This window comes from Phocoena sinus, chromosome 3 (genome assembly GCF_008692025.1).
Source record: "Phocoena sinus isolate mPhoSin1 chromosome 3, mPhoSin1.pri, whole genome shotgun sequence".
NCBI lineage: Eukaryota > Metazoa > Chordata > Mammalia > Artiodactyla > Phocoenidae > Phocoena > Phocoena sinus.
In genome coordinates, this window is record NC_045765.1 from 56,649,103 (window position 1) to 56,656,994 (window position 7,892).

Here is a 7,892-nt window from a genome sequence, read left to right on the forward strand (position 1 = left end):
AATTCCCTCGCGGTCCAGTCATTAGGACTTCACACTTTCACTGCTAAGGGCCTGGGTTCAATCCCTGGTTGGGGAACTAAGCCGCATGGTGTGGCCAAAAAAAAAAAAAAAAAAAGAAAATTGTAAAAAAAAATAAACAGGGAAAAGCTATCTGAGAGTATATAATTATAAATGTCTATTATCCCCATCAGTAAAGTGGGGATAATAATGTACCCACTTCATATCATTGATCCAAGTATTAAATGAAGTAGTGAATGCAAATTCTTTGCCTGCTGCCTGGCATACAGATTAAAATCCATAAATGTTTTATTAGCTACAATGATTATGAAAATGTGACAAAAGTTGGTGCTGGAGCCAGATTTTAAAGGAAAATGAGAGGAGGTATAGCTCAGTGGTAGAGCATTTGACTGCAGATCAAGAGGTCCCCTGTTCAAATCCAGGTGCCCCCTTGTCTACTTTTCTGGGCTTCACTGGTGGTTCAGTGGTTAAGAATCCGCCTGCCAATGCAGGGGACATAGGTTCGAGTCCTGGTCCAGGAAGATCCCACATGCCACGGAGCAACTAAGCCCGTGTGCCACAACTACTGAGCCCATGCGCCTAGAGCCTGTGCTCCGCAACAAGAGAAGCCACCACAATGAGAAGCCTGTGCACTGCAATGAAGAGTAGCCTCTGCTCGCTGCAACTATAGAAAGCCCACGTGCAGCAGCAAAGACCCAAAGCAGCCATAAATAAATAAATAAAATTTATTTTTTAAAAAAGGAAAATGCTCCAAAATTAAATTAAAATTAAAGTAAATGTTCTGCTATCTACTCAGTAGCTTTGTGAGGGTAGGTACTGGGTCTTGATTGCTGTGGTTTTCATAGAGCTTAGTGCCTATTCGACAAGTAATTTTTGGATAATTACTGAGCCCTCAGTATGGTCATCACAGACTGAAAAGGAGTTTGAAAGCTTTGGAAAGTAAAATGGTGATTTTGAAGAGGATTCTAATTCTGGGGTAGAAGTATTGAAAAGTAGGTAGATGAGAAGGGTGGAGAGGAGGTGTTCATGGACTTAGAAGGTCAACATGAACACCCACAAATTCTTAAATTTTTTTCTAGAGTTTTAAGTCATGAGCTTAGTCAAGAAATTCTAACATGATATGGGTTGAATTGCACCATCCCCCCAAATTTATATGTTGAAATCCTAACCTCCAGTACCTCAGAATGTGACCTTAGTTGGAAACAGGGCCATTTCAGATATGGTTAAGATGAGGACTACAATAGCCAAGACATGGAAGCAAACTAAATGTCCATCTACAGATGAATGGCTAAAGAAGATGTGTTATATATATATATATATATATATATATATATATATATATATATATATACATGCACACAGTGGATTTTTATCCAGCCATAAAAAAGAATGAAGTAATGGTATTTGCAGCAACATGGATGGACCTAAAGATGATCATACTAAGTGAAGTAAGTCAGACAGAGAAAGACAAATATCATATGATCTCACTTATATGTGTAATCTAAAAAATTGATACAAGTGAACTTATTTACAAAACAGAAATAGACTCAGACACAGAAAACAAACCTATGGTTACTGAAGGGGAAAGGGGGGGCAAGGACAAATTAGGAATTTAGGATTAATAGATCTACACTACTATATATAATATAAAATAGATAAGCAACAAGGACCTACTGTATAGCACAGGGACCTATATTCAATATCTTGTAATAACTTATGGAATCACTTTGCTGTACACTTTGCTGTTACAGAAACATTGTAAATCAACTATACCTCAATTAAAAAAAAAAAGATGAGGTCAAACTGGAGAAGGGTGGGCTTCGAATCCAGTACCTCTAGTGTCCTTATAAAAAGACAAAAACTGGACATAGACAAGCGCACAGGGAGAATGTTGTGTGAAGGTGAAGGCAGAGATCAAGGTGGTGATACTATAAGCCAAGAACACCAAAGATGGCCAGCAAACCACCAGTTAGGGGAGAGGCCTGGAACAGATTCTCTCTCACAGCCGTCGAGGGAACCAACTCTGCTCAAACCTTGATTTTGGACATCCAGCCTCCAGAACTGTGATGCAATGAATTTCTGTTGGTTAAGCCACCCATTTTGTGGTACTTTGTTACCACATTAGTTTGCTAGGCAGCTCTAGCAAACTAATGTATGAAGCAAACAAATCCAAAAATGCTGCCCCTGTGGCTCTCCCAGTGGTAATTTCTGCTCAAGCCCAGATAATTAGATCTATAGGTGCTTGCCCCAAACCACTTCTGTTACAACAGCTCCTGCCAAGTATGCTTCCAAGCAGCAGGCAGAATGATGTGGAAAGCCCTTGACCTCTTAGTCCCAAGGAGCACGGTAGTTTTAAGTCCAATCAACTACAACCATGCAATTAAAAAAAGATCCTGCTTAGGTCTGAAGAGCTTTAAAAAAGTTGGCAATTTAGCTATTTCATCCTAACACTATTTTAATAAGTAATAATAATTGCTAAAAATTGATTGATTATTATGGGTTAGGGAGTTTGCTAAACACTTTACAAACATCATTTCTTTAGTCCTCTCAACAGCCTTAGGAGATTAAGTACTATTATTTACATTTTATCAAGGAAGAAACTGAGACTCAGAGAATTAGCTTGTCTACAAATCCATAGCTAGCCAGTAATGGAGCTGACCTCATACCCGAGGTGGCCTGAGCCCAGAGTCCATGATCTTTGTTACCATGCTCCTCTGTCTCCTGAGGGTACTGGACCTCCATGCAGAGAAAGCTTATGGAACATTAGATCCCTCCCCTTGTCTGACTTAGTCTCCTTGAAATTGACACAAAAGCTACTGCTTGTTCTGCCTGCATTTTCAAGCTCAAATTGAAAGAAAAGTGACTGGCATATAGTAAGTGCTCAGTAAGTGTTAGCTATTATTGCTATTAAAATTGCATTGTATGTGTTTCTCTCTGGCAAGGGAGGTGAATCCCTAGTCTATTGCTAACAATGAGTACTTAGAAGTGTTCCTGAATGAACAAGATGAGTGGAGTAGGGGCTTGGAAAGTAAAGTCGATCTAGGAAAAAAAAATGAGAAGTGAGGGTAGGGAGCTTAGGGCTGGGGGAGGGGGCAAGGGACAGAGAAAGCAGTTGGCAGAAGGCCAGATACCACTTTGCCTTTGGTATGGCTGCCCCTGGGGGTTCAGAGGTGGGGGCTGTGTAGCCTTTCTGCTCCTGATTGGTCAGCTCACCTAGCTTTATCCTGTATTTTCTCCCCTTTACCGTGTTGGGGAGGCTGCAGCTTGTGGTTACAGAAAGCTTCCTGGAATTCTTCCAGGAAGAGGAGAAGTGCCTGAGGTGCTGACAAACAAAGGTTCCGGCGGTGAAGACGGGTGTGAGTAAGAGCGATTGTGTACCGTCCATCTGCGTCATGGTGAGGCCAGAGGGCATTGGAATCAGGCAGATTTAGGTGGAAGTCCCAGCTCTCCCGTTTTAGTAACTGTGTGACTTACCTTCCTGAGTCTGATTTTCTCTTCTATAATAAGGATGATAATGGTACCTACTGCATAAGCATTTAAAAGCCTAGTACAATGCCTAATAAATTATAGCGGTTATTATTGTTATTGTTATTATTTTAAGTGTTAGGGTTTAATATCCTCTCTGCCTGAACATATGAATTCCCAAGTCTCCTCCTCTCCCTCCTGTTCCCTCAGTCCTGAAAATTTGAGACAAATTCCTCCAAGGGCCCCTTGATACCTCTGCTTTCCCCTGGTCCTTCCAGTGGGGCCAGGCCTTCAGGGACCCTTGGGCAGCCCTAGGACAGTGGAAAGCATCTCTCCATGACTCTGGGGTGGTCCTTTTTTCCCCACAGCCTAGGAAGGGTTGATAAAAGCCTTATCTGAGTCACCTTCCATTACAGGATTAAATCAGACTTGTTCTGGGGCCTTCTGTCTGCTACCCCAGGCTTGATGCCGGCAGCTCCTTGTTATTGCCTTTGGCCCAATCTGAGGTCATCACACTTCTTTGGGCCCAAGGGACCCCCAGAGGCAGAGGTTGAGGAGAGGCTCTGGCAGCCATTTGGGATCAATTTCAAGTAGCAAGGACTGACTAAGCATGGAGGCCAACAGCTAGGCACTCACTAGGCACCTTGGGTGGTAGACTGGGAGGAAGGATGCTCACCCAGTCATCTCCAACCTGAGGCAAGAAATGACAGGCTCCATGAGGGCAGTCAACAGGGATGCAGGAGATTAGCAAATGAGAGTTAATGGGGTAAAGGTATCATCATGTAATTGCAGAGTTATGGGGCAAAGGAATAATTGTGTGATTGCAGGTGAGTTGCTAAATTTCTCTGAGACTTAGTTTTTTCAACTCTGAGCTGGGAACATTAGCATTTACTACAAAAAGTTAATTTAGATCGAAATGTATGAGTTAAAACAACTAGGTTTTAGAGATAAACCTGAGTTTGGATTCTGGCTTGGCCACCCACTGACCTTGTGCCACACTGTTAACTTTTCAGACCCTATTTCCTCATGGGTAAAAAGGAGGAAATAACACTTCTCTCCCAGGGTTGTACTGGTTAGAGAAATTTAGGCATAGCAGTTAGCACTTACTAAGGCAAGTGTGCTAGGGCAAGTGCGTACCCCCGTCCCCTGGCCCCTAGTGCTGCTCAACGAATGAGCGCTCATGAGTCTTCTTCAGACCGTGTAGGTGGGAGTGGGTTTAGCCTTCTTGTCTACCTTCTCAAATTAGAGAGGCAGCAGAGAAGATGCATTTCTCTTGCCCAGGTTGCGAGTGTTGAGGGGGGGCGCAGGGGGAGGGTGTTAGAGGATGGGATGCATGTCTCTGTGTGTCCCCTGGCAGAAAGAGCTGGGACTGAGCCAGATGCCTCCTCAGCATGAGGTCAACACCGTGGAGATATGTTTACCGGATTTGGGTCAGCTTGGGACCAGCCTCAGCTTGGAGGGCAAAGCAGGAAAGAAGGGAGAAAGGGGGATTTCATTAGCCTCCAACAACCAGGTGGGCCTTGGAGTAGGCAGGTGCAAGCTGTGAGCTGTCTGGGAGGCTATCCAAAGACAGGGAAGGCCTAAATGCTCAGCGCCAGGCTGCCCCAGGGAGGGCTCCTTCCTGAGTCTGAGGTGCCAGCTCAGGACTCTCAGCTTGTACTTCACCCTTTCTCTGCCCAGATCTTTCATCTTCCTGGCTCCCTTCTTCTCCCTTACTTCTTATTTTTATTTGCCACTACTCCGTAATTTTATTGTGATTGATCCTTTCCTGACCTGGACCCAGCAGGTAATCTGGCAAGTGTGAAGGGACACCGGACCCCCTGCCTGTTGGAAATGCAACAATCTTTGTGTAATGACTGTCTGCATGGCATGATCTCATCTCATCCTCAGAACAACTTTATGAGCGAGCTTCTCTTAGTACCCTCCTACTCCAGTTGAGGAAACTCTCATTCTATGAGATAAAACAAACTTGCTCATGGTTACTTGACTAGGAAGTGGCTGAAGCAGGACTTGTTCAAAGAATGAGTGACTTTTCCATTCCAACTCCAGATAAAGAGCATTCTTGGGTCTGAGCTGTGCTTTCTACACTCATGGACCCTGGGAAGTGTGAGAATGGAGCTGTTTTCTCAGGAGGGGCCGCAAGCTCAGTGGAGTGGTCACTGTGCCGCCAGAAACAGTGAGCTGGTAGAGGGTCCTCTGATGTCTTCCTCAGGGGGCAGGAGCCAGGCAATGAGCTCACAAGAGGGGGTATGCTGAAAGTGGAGCTTGTTCCATCCAAGTTTTAAAGGGAAGCCCAGAGGTTCCTGGAGAACATAAGTAAAATAAAACAAAGATGGGGGAGGCAGTAGGTTACTTTGAAATGATGCCAGTAGATGCCCCCTGCTATAGCAGTGGTTAGGCACATGAGCCTTGGAGGCTGGCAGATCCGGGTTTGAGTGCCACATTGGCACCTGCTTCTGTGGGTGACCTTTTGCAAGGCATTTAAATTCTTGAAGCCTCAGTTTCTTCATCTGTAAAATGGAGATGATAGTGGTACTTTGTTATGAGGATCAAATGATATCACGTTTCATAAAGCTCATAGCCTAATACCTGAACCTCAGTCAATTAAAAAAAAAAGGTATTGGTAATAGAACTGGATTAAGAGTAAACACCTGTCAGAAATGTTCTTTACCTTGATCTGGGTGGTGGTTTTATGAGTGTGTGCATATGTAAAAAAACAAACCTTGAATTGTACACTTAAGATCAAATTACTTTTCACATGTGAAAATGGGTACTTTTCACATTTTATTGTATGTATCTTATACCTTAACAAAAAAAACAAGAGCAAGAAAAACAAAAGGAAGCTGTTGTAAGTCAGGGTTGGTAAAGTGAAAGGGTTCAAATTTAAAGAAAAAAAATTGCAGGCTAAAATGTAGGAAAAAATGTATTATGGAGGTATGTCAGGAAGTTAATTAATAAAAACATGTTTTCCCCCCTCGGATTTTGTAATGCTTATGGGATTTGTCAGTTGTTTTTTTTTTTTGGCCGCACTATGCGGCACGCGGATCTTAGTTCCCCAGTCTGGGATCGAACAAGCGCCTCCTGCAATGGCAGCGTGGAGTCTTAAACCACTGGATCGCCAAGTAAATCCCTGTCATTTTTTTTAATGTGTAATTTTGTATGATTTATTTTATTATCCTAAGTAAATATTCACTTTTGTAGTGAAAAAAATGTGAATTGGGGCTTCCCTGGTGGCGCAGTGGTTGAGAGTCCGCCTGCCAATGCAGGGGACACGGGTTCATGCCCCGGTCCGGGAGGATGTCACATGCCGCGGAGCGGCTGGGCCCGTGAGCCATGGCCGCTGAGCCTGTGCGTCCGGAGCCTGTGCTCCGCAACGGGAGAGGCCACAACAGTGAGAGGCCTGTGTACCGCAAAAAAAAAAAAATGTGAATGATCCCCTCTTCGGTAGTGCTTCGCAGTGGGACCCTCTTGGGATAGGAGAGAAAGCAGGAGTTGCTAGGTTGGATAAGGACAGAGCCACCCCACTCCTGCCCTCCTCCCTCGGGTGGTTGGAACCAATGAACAGCCTGGGTGTGGGGTCCTGTGGTTGTCCTGAGGGAAGCCTGCCTGATGGGAAGCCTGCTGTGATCAGGCTTAGTTAGCTCTTTGCCCCTGCAGAAGGAGCTCCCGCTGTATCATCTTCCCCCATCTCAAAGAGAATGAGCAACACAGTGATACCAGCCCAGTCAATTCTCCCTCCTCCTAACAGTTCTCAGCATTGACCTTGGAGGTGAGGCATCCTTAGAGGGACCTTATTGAGTAATAGGGATAAAGAACACTGAGAAGGGGGAGTACCCAGGCTCTGAGCCCCCGATGAGCAGGGCTGGTAGCGAGGCGTCCCATTACATCCTGGAGCTATTACCTTGGGGAAATGGAATTGGACAAGCCTGCCTTCCCATTATGCAAAGAAAGGGCTTTTCAAGTAAATTTCCATTTAAGTATGAGCTGAGATCAGTGAAGATGGGGCCATAATAGCTTAGACGGTCATCGCAGCTATTAAAAATACATTTTTTACCATGTGCTCAGGCTGCCTTGTCATCTTCATATCATTCATCCCCAGAAGACTGTGACTCAACCTTTTGTAAGCTTCTGGGAGGCAGGTTAATGTGCATCTGTATTTTCAACTTTTTAATTCTTTGACATACACAGTGGATGAAATTTACATCCTTGACACAGCCCATGGATGTATTCAGAATGTGATAAAAAGTCGGTCCAGGATGGAGATGGAGATGGGTGGTGGGTGGTAAGTAAAGCACTTCACTCACTGGTCATTGCCTGCAATGCTGGGCTTGCCTCTCTCTTTAGACCATCTCGTGCCACCATTCCCTGCGTAGGACCTCAGACAAACACAGTTCCATTTTTAGCTCAAG

At 44.4% G+C, this 7,892-nt stretch overlaps 1 non-coding gene across 1 annotated transcript; it reads left to right on the forward strand.

Moving 5' to 3' along the window:
* The first annotated feature begins 377 nt into the window (after positions 1-377).
* On the forward strand, positions 378-449 carry TRNAC-GCA. Its single transcript has one exon. It is a non-coding gene; the product is annotated as a tRNA-Cys (tRNA).
* Positions 450-7,892: the final 7,443 nt, after the last annotated feature.